The sequence below is a fragment of the Muscardinus avellanarius genome (assembly GCF_963383645.1).
Source record: "Muscardinus avellanarius genome assembly, chromosome: 2".
In the NCBI taxonomy this organism is placed as follows: Eukaryota; Metazoa; Chordata; class Mammalia; order Rodentia; family Gliridae; genus Muscardinus; species Muscardinus avellanarius.
This window is the reverse complement of record NC_137787.1, coordinates 113,449,297-113,463,705: the sequence shown is the minus strand read 5'-3', so window position 1 is coordinate 113,463,705 and position 14,409 is coordinate 113,449,297. Positions and strand designations below refer to the sequence as shown.

Sequence of the window (14,409 nt, the reverse complement as noted above, 5' to 3'; positions counted from 1 at the left end):
AATATACATATAAAAACACAGACCATAATGTGTCTGATATACAATATTGTCTCATGCCCTGAAGATACCTCATAGGCATACAATCCATGTGTGTACTGCATTTCTGCCACCTGGAGATCTCATGAAAAATGTTGCTTACTGGACAAGCATGGGAAAAGCTAGGCTGGAAATGATAAACCTTGGCTTCAGAAGATACAACTCAAGCCCCCATAATGGTAGAAACTTACAATGTCAAAAAAATATACACACAGGAACACACACACACACACACACACACACACACACACACACACCACTACAAAACACAATAGAAGTCAGGTGTGATAGTTTATGTATATAATCCCAGTACTTGGAAGGCTGAGACAGGAGGATTTCATGTTTGAGGTCAGCCTTAGCAATGTAAACAAGACCCTGTTTAAAAAAAAAAAAATGTCTGGGATATAAAAATCCTCTGAGTTTAATCCCCAGTACCAAAATTAACTGATTAATTAAAATAGATCACAATAAAAAAAACAAAAAGAAGAAAAATAAGGCTAAGAAATTTTGCATAATGGAACATTAATGGATGAGCAGTGATAAATCAGCTTATCTAAAACTTTGAATAATAAACTAGAATAGTGGAATCTAAGAAAAAATTAACATTGCAACATTTTCAAAAAGCACAAGAATTAGAGATATCATCCATGTTTGCAGATGGGGATAAAGGTGGGATTAAATATAAAAAGTTATCTAAATATGCATAACTGGTAGGTTATCAATCTCCTCTACAACAAGTCAAGACACTCTGATCCTGGCCTTGGAGACCCCAGCACCAGCCTTGCCTCATGGCAGTCTCCAATCTCAGCCTCACTGGCCCTGGCACCAGGCTAACCACTCAGCAGGCTCTGATCCTGGCCTCAGAGGCACAAGCACCGGCCTTGCCTCATGGCAGGCTCTGATTCCAGCCTTGCTGGCCCTGGCATCAGCCTCACCTATAGGCAGGCTCTGATTCTGGCCTCGGATGGAAGCCCTAGCAGTGGCCTTGCCTCATGGCAGGCTCCCAAACACTTTTCCCACACTGTATGTTGTATAGAATTCCTGAGCATGAGCGGCAGTAACATTCTACCTTTGGGGCAATTTCTTCAGAAGATCAAGGTGGGTTGAATCAGATCTCTGCCTCTCCAAAATAATAGACTCCACCTCTGCCACCAGCAGCACCACTAAGTCACCATGCTGCCTTCCTCCTTTTTTTCTGCTGAGCTCCTTCCTTACATGATATGATGTCCAGAATTCTTAAGCATGTGTGGCAGGGCCAGTCCCCCTTTGCAGGGATTTTCTTCCAAAAGTTCCAGGTGACTTTGATAGAATTTGCCTGCATCTCCTGAGTCCTGGCTGCTGCCGCCACAATCTTGGCCCTATATATATATATATAAAATAGAAGACAGTATGTGTGTTTTGAAGAGGTTGTGAGATTGACCACTCAGCAGCAATAAATGAATTTTATCTCCCTTCCAAGAGTGGAGTCCCACAGCCTCACTGCATAAAGCAGGATCTGCTGTTCTGAGTGCACTGTAGCCCCCAGGTGCAGCACAGAGGAGTGCAGCGGTCAGGCGCTCTGAGCTCCCTGGGACGCATGGCTTGGCTCCCTGCCCAGCACTGCTAAGGTCCCTCCACCATGCCCGGGTCATTTTTCTCACAAGGTATGTTGTTAAGAGTTCCCAGCATGCACAGCTAAAGTGAGCTTTTCTCTAATCCCTTCTGGAATGTTCTTCCAAAAATTGTTTTTCTTGCATGGCAGGCGCCTCCTTGTCATCTTGCTTCTAATTCTGTCATTATCCACTCTGTTTCCTGTATTCTAGATAGGAAGTTGTGGCTGGAAGTGTCTCCTTAAATTGGCCCAATCCGATATTAAACCAAAATCTGGTGTCCAGGGCTTCCCCAAGGAATGCTTTTCCTTTTCGGCAGCTGTCACTGCAACCACCGCCACTGCCATCTTTTTTTCTCTCGACTTTACCCTATTCTTGAATTTACTAATTCATCACCTTCCTCCTCACTCAACCTTCACTACTGAATACAACACAACTTTCTGTTGTATATAACAACTGACACCTTCAGACTGACATAAATCTATCAAAGGCAACAAAGGCACAAACATCTGAAATCATGAGAATGAGAAATAACAAGGAAGCAATGAGTTCCCACAACCTCACAATAACAGAACCTGACAACACAAAATTGCAGAGATCACCACCAAAAGGACACATCAGAAATTTAATAATACAAATGATAGAGGATATTTAAAAAATTAGAAACAGCCTGAAATAAATAAAGGATGCAAACACTGAGGCTAAGGCATCAATTCAAACCATAAACAATGGAAAAGATTACATCGAGAATAGAATCTTCCTTTTAGAAGTTGATTACTCCTAAAATGAACTCATAGCATATAATTTAGGAAAAAAACAATTCTACAGCATGAATTAGACATTGAAAAAATATGAACCTATCTTAAAGGGGCTACCTTAAAATAATAGGCATAGAAGAGGAAATAAAATGTGAAACCAAAGGGATAAATAATTTTTTCAAAGAAGTAATATAAAAAAATTCTAAACACAAATAGAGGTCAAAAAGCAGGTACTGGAAACTAATAGAACCCTCTTGATGCAAGATCAGAGAAAAGTTTCACCATAACACATAATAGTCAAATTGATCAATGTAGAATCAAGGAGAGAATCTTAAAGGAAACAAAAGCAAAAGACCAAGTGACATTCAGAAACAAAGCAATGAGAACACTCTAGACTTACCAAAACCAAGCCATGAAAGCCAGGGAGACCTGGAGCAACATATTTGACATACTCTTCTAAATCTTTTCAGAACACAGTGAAATGAAACTTAAATCAACTACAAGAAGAACAGAGTAACCACATACACATGTGGAGACTGAACACCACACTGCTAAACAAACAAAAATAAAAATAAAACATATAAAAACCTCTGGGACACTGTGAAGGTATAGTATTAAGAGGAAATTTCATAACACTGAGTCCCCACAGGAGAATAATAGAAAATCACCAAATAACTTAATAACACACCTCAAAACTCTTAAGAAACAGGAACAGTCTAACCCCAAAGCTAGGAGAAAACAGAAAATTATTAAAATCAGAGCAGAAATTAATGATGTAGAGAATAAAAACAATACAAAAATTTAAAAAATCAAAATCTATTTTTTTAAAAAATTAACAATATAAGTTAAACCATTTGCCAACTTACCCAAAAAATGAATGAATCAAACCAATTTATGAAAATATGAGATGAAAAATGAGATATTACTGAGAGTGTTAGAAGTACAGAGAATTATTAAAAACTACTTTACAAAACTATACTCCAACAATTAAAAAATCTGAAAGAAATTGACAACTTTCTATATAAATACAACCTTTATAAACTGAGTAGAGATGATACAGAATATTTAAGCTGGGCATGGTGGTGAATACTTGTAATCCTCATGCTTGGGAGGCAGAGAAAGGAGGATCGAGCAGGTTCGAAGCCAGCCATGCTGTCTTAAGAGACCCTGTTTCCAAATAAAAATTAAAAAAAAAAAAAAAATATATATATATATATATATATATATATATATATATATATATATATATATATATATATATGTCTGGGAGTGTAGCCCGGAGGTAGAAGGGTTTCCAGAAACACCAGTACCACCAAAATATAATAAAATAAAATAAAATAAAATAAAATAAAATAAACACATGTAAGTGTAATGCCGGGCGTGGTGGTGCACGCTTGTAAATCCCATGCTTGGGAGGCAGAGACAGGAGGATCATGCTGGTTCAAAGCCAGCCTCACTGGCGTAAGAGACCCTGTTTCCAAATAAAAATATAAAGTAGGTCTGGGAGTGTAGCCCTGAAGTAGAAGAGCTTCCAGAAACCCCAGTACCATAAAAAAAAAAAAATCATTAAAAAATCACAAGCTTTCTTATATTCCAGACATACATCCCTTGAAAAAGAAATCCAGAAAACACTTTCACTCAGGATGTCCCCCCCCAAAAAAAAAAAATCTAGCTAAGGAGGTAAAAGACTTCTACAAAAAGTAAAATAAAAAAAAAAAACTGAAAAAATAAATTAATGAAGATTTTAGAATATGGAACGATCTCCCATGTTCTCAGATAGACAGGATAAATACAATCATAATGGCCATTCTTTAAAAGTTATCTACAGATTCAATGAAATACCCATTAAATTACCAAAGTTATTCCTCACAAACATAAAATTATGAATTCTTAAATTCGTTTAGAAAAAAAAAAAAACAAAAAAACCCAGAAATTCCAAAGTAGTTCTCAGCAATAAAAACCATGCAGGAGGCATCACAATACCTGACTTTAAATTAAACTAGAAAGCCATAATAATAAAAATGCTATGGGACTGGCACACACACACACACACACACACACACACACACACATAAAAAAATAGAGCAGAATAGAAGACTCAGAAACAAATCCAAATACTTAAAGCCAATTAACTTTTTTTTTTATAAAGGGGTCAAAAACATTCAATGAATTAAAAGAGAGCCTTTTTAACAAATGGTTTTGGCAAAACTTGTTAAAATATGCAGAAAAATAAAAATAAACTTCACTTTCTCACCCTGCACAAGAGTCAGTTCATGATGGATGAAAGATGTAGATATCAGACCAGAGACCTTTTACATCCGTGAAGAGAGCATAGGCTCAACACTTCAAAACATAGGCATAGGTATGCCCGGCATGGTGGTGCATGCTTGTAATCCCTGTGCTTGGGAGGCAGAGACAGGAGGATAGCACAAGTTCAAAGCCAGTCTTGCTGGCTTAAGAGACCCTGTTTACAAATAAAAATATAAAAATAGGTCTGGGAGTATAGCCCAGAGGAAGAAGAGTCCAGCAGCCCCAGTACCACCACACACACACAAAAAAATAATAAAAAAAAAAATAGGCGTAGGTAAAATCTTTCTCAACAAGGCCTCAAAGACACAAGAAATTAAAGGGCAGATCAATATGTGGGACTGCATTAAACTGAAGAGTTTCTGATAGCAAAGGAAACTATCAAAAATTTCAACATAGCCCCTAGAGAATGGAAAAAATGTTTTGCCAAGTATTCTTCCAAAAGAGGAATAATATCTAGAATACACAGAGAACTTTAAAAATCTCATGGCTCAGAAAACAAATAACCCAATCAAAAAATGGTCAGCTGAACTAAAACAATACTTCACAAAAGAAGAAATTCAAATGGCCAATGTATGAAAAAAAAAGCTCAATATCATTAGCAATCAGAGAGCTGCAAATCAAAACTACCCTAAGATTTCACCTAACTTCACCTAGAATGGCAATCATTAAAACAAACAAACAAACACCACCAATTGCTGGCAAGGTTTTGGAGAAGTGGGAACTCTAATACATTGTTGATGTGATTGCAAATTTTTGCAACCACTTTGGAAAACAATATGAAGGATCCTCAGAAGAATGGAACTAACCTACTTTATGATCCAGAAATACCACTTCTGAGTATCTACTAAAAAATGCAAATCAAACTATCAACCTAATGCATAAATATCTATTTTCATAGCTGCACAATTCACAATTGCCAAACTATGGAACCAGCCAAGGTTTCCATAGAAAGATGAATGGATTATAAAACTTTGAGATATGTACACAATCATACTCAACCACAAAGAAAAAACAAAATTACATCATTTAGGGAAATAAATGGAATTCGGGAACATTATGGTAAGTGAGATTAGTCACTCACATAAATTTAAAACATTGAAATCTCTCACTAATGTGTGGAATCTTGGAAGAAAAAAGGTCATAGGAGGAGCAATTGATGAAGAAAGAGAAGCCATAAATTAGCAAATAAAGAGGCCTAACTAGAGGTGATAGAAGAAGGGAAGAGGGAAATTTCCTATTGTACATGATGTACAGGGCATCTTGGCTAGTTCCATAGTTTGGTGATTGTGAGTTGTGCATCTATAAACTTAGATATGAATGCATTAGTTTGGTATTGTTTCCAATTTTTGGGGGGTAGATATGCAGAAGTGGTATTGCATACATATTGAAGTCAACCACTAAGTCAAACTTGAGAAGGAAGGAGGGAGAATGGAATGGGCTGGAAATTGGGGAAGGGCTAAATGAGGGATGCGTGGGTGTTTGTCTCAACCATCTTGTACTCCATTAAGATATATGACTACAGTGCACCAATATTTTTTTAATCACCTGCTACTAAAAAAAATGGTTTAAGGGAAAAGACTCTAAAATTATTAAATATTTCAGCTGAAATAGGCAGATACTCGATAGAACCCAAATAATCTTCTTTAGGTTAATTGGCTAAACAAACCATGATTTATCTGTAACACAGAGCATTGTCAGAGTTAGAGAAGAGCAGGCCACTGACACACTAGTGACCTGAGTGGAAAAAGACAATTCCATGTAGGAAAATCCTGCATGGTCTTGAAGGATCTCTACAAGATGGCTGTGGCCACCAAGCTTTATGGCCACAGATCAGAAAAATACAGAAGATAATTAGAATAAAGAAACTCATAGAAATATCTTAACTGCCTAAATATACAAAATATGATTAAACTAAGTGTGGTAGCTGCTGATCCCAGTACTTGGGAGACTGAGAATGGAAGAAGGAAGATGGAAGTTTAAAAAGCATCCTCAGCAAAGAAGCCAGACTCTCAGAAACCCAGAGAGACTCTGGTTCAAAACAAACAAGCAAACAAACTAACTAACTAACTAACTAACTAACTAACGGGGTGAGAGTGTAGCTGGATGATAAATGGTAGAAGGTGCTTGGATTCAATCTCCAGTACCACCTAAAAATAAATAAATCATTATACAGATATATGCATACCAGACATTTTTAAATAGTATTGTAGCTGTCACCATGTACTTTCCACACAGGATAAATAGCTACCAATATTCTTACTTTTATATTCCATCTCTTTACTTTCTCCCTCCCTTCCTTCTGCCCATCCACCCATCTGTCTTTCTTATGGATCATTTTAAACATATGCAATGAAAATGCAATTTCACTATAATACACTATTTGTTGTGAATAATTCTGTAACACAAAAGAGTTGTAGTTACTTAAAACATAACACATTTTGATTATCATACAAAACCAGAATTAAAATCTTTTCTAAAATATATAATTTCCATCTAATTCTGGATCTAAATAAGGCCCACACAGTGTTTTATTGATATGCTTACTGCATTCTTACCCTTTATATCATTTATTTGTTGAAAAAACTGAATCAAATACCCTCTATTCAGGATTTCACCAATCACATCCTTATACAATACTTAAACATATTTCATATTAGTTTAGCTATCAGTGTCACTAGACTCAGCTTCAGTTTGGGGGAAGAATGTGTTCTTGGTAGGACTATTTTGGTTGCACCCTTATAATCAGTGTTAGGGATATTAAGATTGATCTATCAGTGTAAGTCTCGCTAACTGAACTCACCCACTGAAACATCCTCCATTAACATCTTACCTGATGATTTTAACAGACTTTGATGACTGTTTTCTTTTTACTTCACTGAGTATCAAAAACCATGATTTTCAGCATTTATGACAGTAATCACACTTAATTGTGATTTTATTTTTCATGGCTTCAGTTACTGGTGGTCAACTAGGTCTGAAAATACAGGACACTACAATGACAAATTATGAGAGAAAATTATTCTATTTTATTATAACTCATTTTTATAATCTCTTCATGTGCCTAATTAATAAATTAAATACTATCACAGGTATGTGTATACTTGTAGCTTTGGTTAATTTTCAAGTTATGTTTTTTTTGGTACTGAGTATTGAACACAGATATTTTATACCACTGAACTAAAACTGCAACTTTTTTATTATTTATTTTTATTTTTATTTTTTAAATTTTTTATTGGTGTACAGTATTCATACATCATAATGGGATTAAACAAAAACTTTTGTAGACATACATGCACACATCACCCAGTTAGCCCCTACCCAATCCCCACCCCGTTCCCTCCCCATCCCTCCTTCCCATGCTTGGCTTAGTGGTTGACATCTAGTATTACAGCAATTTATCCAAAATTAACAATGATAATCTCACATAACAGTTTCATTTGTCTGATACCAAGCTTTTGATGACTTAAAGATAACATTTTAATATTTCTTTTTCCTTTCTTACCAGAGAATATTTTTCTTTTTTTCAGGTGAAACTATCATACATTTATTTATTTATTTTTCAGAAAAAAATCTATCCTAATATGGAATATGAACTCTAGATACCCAAAACGATCTCGAAAAAGAACAAAGCTAGAAGATATATATTTTCTGATTTCAAACCATATAAAGCTACAATAATTGAAACAGTGTAATACTGTTCTAAATGCAGATATATAAACCATTGGAGTTAAATAAAGGCCTAGAGATAAGTCCTTCCATATATTGTCAAGTTATTTTTGACAAGGTTTCCATGAACATTTGGTGGAGGAAATAATAATCTTTTAACTAAATATTGTTGAAAAATAATAATTACATGAAAAAGAATAAAATTGGACCCTTACCTAACACCATATACAAACATTAACTCAAAATAGATAAAAGACCTAAATATAAGTCTTAAAACTATAAACTTTTAGAAGAAAATCTGGGTCATAAAACCTCACAACATTGAAATTGGCAGTGATTTCTTGGATATGATTTCAATGGCACAGGCAACAGAAGGGTAAACAAACTCCCTAAAAAAATTGTATATCCAAAGACAATGTAAACAGAGTTAAAAGTTACTGATATAATGGAGTAAAATATTTCCAAATGCTATATCTGAAGGTATATTAATATTCCAACTAGAAATCCTAAAAATTAGCAACAATAAAAGAAAACAGTACAATTTAGAAATAGGTAAAAGACTAACATAAATAATGAATCTCCAAAGATAACCAATCTTAGTTGTCTGTTGGATGGAAAATCTTCTTTCTCTGTTTCTGGTGTGTGTTACCTATTTCTTCTTTGTAGTTAATCTCTCTCAGTATTTTCTCTAGTGCTGGTTTTGAAGACATAAATTCCTTGAGTTTCTGTTTGTCATGGAAGCTTATTTCCCCATCTAATCTGATAGAAAGTTTTGCTGGGTAGGAAATTTTGGCTGGAAGTTGTTTTCTTTCAGAGTTTGGAATGTGTTACTCCAAGCCCTCCTGGCTCTCATGACTTGGTTTGGGAAGTCTGGAGTGATTCTAATTGGTTTGCCTCTGAATGTCACTTGGCCCTTTGTTTTTGTTGCCTTTAAGATTCTCTGCTTGGCTTCCACATTGGTCATTTTGACAATTATGTGGCGTGATCCTCTTCTCTGATCCTGTCTAAAGGGAGTTCTATAAGTTTCCTGGATCGTATCAACCTCTTGCTCTATGTCTGGAAATTTTTCTGCTATTATTTCCTTGAAGAGATTGTTGATCCCTTTGGTTTCACCTTCTTTTCCCTCCTCTATTCCAATTATTCTTAGTTTAGCTCTCTTAAAATGGGCCTATATTTCTTCAGTGTCAGATTCCTGCTGTTGGATTTTTTTTTTCTAAATTAGAAACTATGCGTTCATTTTTGGAGTGATCATCTTCTAGGAGTGAGATTCTATTCTCCATGTGGTCTAATCGGTTGTTTGTACTTTGAATTGAGGCCTTAACTTCATTAATTGCATCTTTTATCTCTTTTTGGCTCTCTCTGAATTCTTTTTGAAACACCTCTATTATTTCTACAGTTATTTTCCTGATTTGATCTTCTAGAAATCTCTGAATATCTGTTTTATCAGGTTCTGATGTTGTGGGGTTGTGGGCATTCATTGCTCCATTATTATTCCTCTTTTGCATGATTTCAGAAGTTTGTGCCTTCTCTGGGTTCTTCTCTGGATCACTATGACTTCACTTAAGGTGCTCTGGATCTTGAGTCTGTGGTATCTCAGTGATCACTACTCCTTTATTGGGTTGTATCACAAAGTCTCAGACCCAGGGAGTCAATCGAGGTTGCTTTAGACCATGAGGGGTACCAGGCTGGGCGTTCTCCTGTGGGGACTTGTGATTATGGTGTGATATCTCTGCCACCGCCCCTCTTCCACTGGGACATGTCCCTGGGAGTGCAGTACTGGGATTTCTCCTCTAGGGGCCACAATTTGACTCACGGTTGTTGAGTGCACTGATGGAGCTGTAGTGGACTCGTTGAATTTTCTGCTGCTGCCGCCGGTGGAAATATGGCACCACTGCCATGCCCTCGGCCATGAGGCTGGCAAATTTCTTCTCTGGTTTTGAGCTCTGCTGTGAGTCCCTGCAGGGTTTGCTGAGCCCAGCCTCTGGGAGCTTTAGACGCTCCCTGCGCTGAAAAATCTGCCGAATTCTACCTGGCTGATCCACAGTGGCTCACCTTGGCTCTCTGTCCACCGCTCCTCTCTGGAGCCTGGTGGGCTGTTGGGTGCATTGGTCTGGTGCCGTCCGGTGAGTTTGTCGCTGCCACAGGCAGTAAGGTGCTGCTACAGCGTCCTTGGGCATGAGGCCGGCCTATCTCCTCTGTGTCTCTGAGCTCCGTTCTGAGTTCCCCTCCTCTCTGGGGCCTGGTGCTGCAAGGGAAGATGGCACCCACGCCGCTCCATGCCGCGGCTCCAGCCACAGCACTGTGTTCTGGTTTCTTTCTTGTGTCTCATTTTTCCAGCCCTCTTTTTCTCTGTCCCTTGTATTTACATTTTTTTTTTCTCTGTTGATGGTGCTTTCTGGCTATGAAAGGCACTGATTTTGTGGTACTAGAGATTGGTTGTTAGCGGGGCTTGTAAGCCCCACTTTCTCCATCGCCATCTTCCCGGAAGTCTCTTATTTTTATTTTTAAACAGGGTCTCCGTAAGTAGTTTCCATGTACTTATTTGGGATTCTCCTGTCTCAATTTTCCAAGTATTAAAATTACAAGTGTATTCCCCCATACTCTGCATCGCCAGAGATCTTATTCTTGGCTGTTCAGTTACTCTCAAACACAATATTATAAGGCGGAATATGATTGATATTCTAATTTTCATAACATGGGTTTATTTACTAGCTAGAGGTAAGCAATGGACTTGGATGGATGAGATAGATACATATTACTGGGTGTAAGTATTTGATAATTGATTGCAGTGACTATTCTTTCTTTTTTTGCGGGTCTGGAGATGGAACCCAGAGGCATTTGACCTCTGAGCTACACCCCCTGCCCTATTTTTTATTCTTTATTTTGAAATCAGGTCTCACTAAGTTGTGGAGGGCCTCACTAAGTAGTTGAGGCTGTGCACAAACTGCGATCCTCTGGTCTCAGCCTCCCGAATACTGGGATTACAAGTGTGCTCCACCACGCACGGCTGACTATACGTTCTGATGCCCTAATTCTTGTATCAAATTGGTTTTGGTGCCATTTTGAAGTTATTACAATTTTTTTATAGGTTTTCTGATTTTTAGGTAAAACAAGGTTCTCCATATCTTTTGCATTACTTGCTCCAAACATAGACTCAAGGAAAAGCCCATTCCTTTTTAATAGGAAGTTGATTTTGATTTTAGAGACCATGTTGTCCTAGATTACTTCTAGAACATTCATTGAGCTAAATGTGAAAATATATCACATCACTAAAAATTTAAATTATGAGTTCATACAGGAACCACAAACTCAAAAATTGAAAAGTGTTCTATAATTTTGTAGCTTTTTATTTTATCTTCTATGGCCAAAAAATAATTAATTTCTGTTGACAGTGCCATAATTGTTTGTTATCTCTTCCTTACTATGTATATTTGTTTCATAATAAAATAGCAATATTTTTAGGAAACATGATTATTCATAGTATATCAGAATTTTTGTCATGCTTGTTTTTGCTTCTTTTGTTTTTTTCCTGATAGAGTGCATCCTACTTTACTCTACTTGTCAAATTACTATTTAAATATTTAGTCTTTATAGATTCAAAACATTAATAAAAATATTCTCACTTTCTTGGAAAATACTAGAAAAATACTTCAGTGTTTGAAATTCATGAATTAAAGGAAAGCACCAAGCTGGGTGTGGTGACATGCTTATAATTCCAGTTCTTAGGAGGCTGAGACAAGAAAATTACAAGTTCCAGGCCTGCCTCTGCAAATTAAAGATATACTCAACAACTTAGTGAGATGTTGTTTCAAAATTAAAATGTCAGGAAATATAGTTCAGAGATAAACCATTTCTGGGTTCAATCCCTAGTACCAAAATAAATGCATAAATAAAAAAGGAAACCATCAGACATTTATTTGCTTTTTCTATGTAATCATTTTTTTTTTAGAAAATATAACCAGGAATGAGGTAAAACACATTGCATGATGTTCATATTTATTAAGTAATTTCCATGTGTCATATGTGGCTTATCACCTTGAATCCTTACTAGGACAGTATTGAGAAGGCTGTTTTTAGACCTGTAGCCACATAAGAAAGGAATGTTTTAAGAATGGATTATCTATCCTTTGTAATGAACCAATTTTAGAACTGCACATGTGGTGTGCAGTATGCATTGATGTCTCATAGTTTCTCTGGGTATTTGAGCCACTTAGTGGGTGATTCTGGTGTCATCCCTGAAACTACAATCAAGATATCAGGCAGGCTTCAGCCATTTTCACCTCTGATTTTATGGATCTGTTTCTGGCTGACCCTCATGGCCTGATGCAGAAGCTTCTAAGCTCACTCCTGAGGACCCTTCATGAGTTTCGCTTATGGCATATTCTGCAAAATTAATGAAAAAGTCTCCAAGATGGCAGCCACTGTCTTGTGTATAATCTACTCTTGAAAAAGACATCAATCATTTCTGTCATTTTTTATTAAATCAAGTCAATAAGTCCAGCTGGTGGGGAGAGATGACTTTATGATAAGACATGAATACCAGGTAGTATGTATCACAGGGGTTTTCTGAGGTGTCACCCAGCACACAGTGCAGCTGTTCTAAGCCATCTTAGGTACTATGTCTTACGTAACTTGCCCTGCAAAAGGACCTAGAATGTCATTCTAGGGTTCACATTCTTACTATTATGCAATCACCTGCATGCTGTCTAAATGTTCCCCCTTCAAGGAACAACAGCTACTCCTTGAATGTAGTTGTCAATTTGGGGAATGTTTTGAAAGGACCCACACACATACCAGTTCATTTCACAAGTCGGACATGCCCCCAAGTATGTTATTGGGCTTTTGCAAATATAAATTTGATGGAATGTTATGCTCAATATATAGGGCACTCTCATTTACCTCCTGCTTTGGAGAGTATGTGAAAATGCAGAAAAAAATTCCAGTAGTTCATGCATAACATTGACTTTGCTCTAATTTATGACAAGTCAAACCCTTTCAGGCTTTAGACGACTTTTCTGGTTGTGAATTATTTGAGGCACCCCTCACACCTGATCATGACAAACTGCAGCTTCATCTTATTGGGATAGGGCATTTGTCACAGGGGCAGGAACTACCAAAGTTAAGGAAGCTATAACATATCTCAGAGGCTGCTGGGGACCATTCAAGTGTTTTAAACATGGGCAGGTTGATATGATTGGATGTGAACCTGCTGTTCTAAGCTGCACCATTGTGTGTGATCAATCATATGACATTTCACATTCTCATGCAGGAGATGGCAAATGCCTCTTTATGTTACTCCAAATTAATTCATATTGATTTAATAAAATTTAAATATTTTACCAACCAGTAATTGATTCAAACGCCCTGTTTTGAGACTGCCATCCCTGCCTCTCTGTGAGTACTACATAACTCTAGCTGCCAACTGGGCTGTGAGCTCTCTGGACACAGCCTGATTGCATCATCCATGACCTGTCCTCTGGTGGTAACCACATCTGTTAACATGTAGGAGGAGCTTAGTAAATACCTATTCAGTCAAAAGAATTGAACTTAATGGGACACCTATTTATATAAGTTATTGTGCCCAGGTCTACATATATAGAAATGCACAACTTCCTTGTACTCTATTGCCAAAATCATATATATATATATATATATATATATATATATGTATATATATATATATATATATATGTATATATATATGTATATATATATACACACATACATATATATACATATATATATGTATATATGTGTATATATGTATATATGTGTATATATGTGTGTGTATATATATACACACATATATATATATGTATATATGTATATATATGTATATATATACACACACACACATATATATATATGTATATATGTATATATATGTGTGTATATATATGTGTATATATATGTGTATATATATATGCATATATGTGTATATATGTGTGTATATGTATATATATATATGTGTATATATATATGTATATATATATATACATTTATTTTTTTTTCTAACTTACTAATCATGCCCTGATGCCATGATTGAAACC

The 14,409-nt window shown here is 36.3% G+C and overlaps 1 protein-coding gene across 2 annotated transcripts in view; it reads left to right on the top strand.

Annotated features, from left to right (window-relative positions):
* The window catches only part of CNTNAP5 (contactin associated protein family member 5), a gene marked incomplete at both ends in the record, with an annotated part of 1,017,925 nt that overhangs the window by 649,739 nt on the left and 353,777 nt on the right, over positions 1-14,409 (top strand). The gene's annotated exons all lie outside the window — the stretch shown is intronic.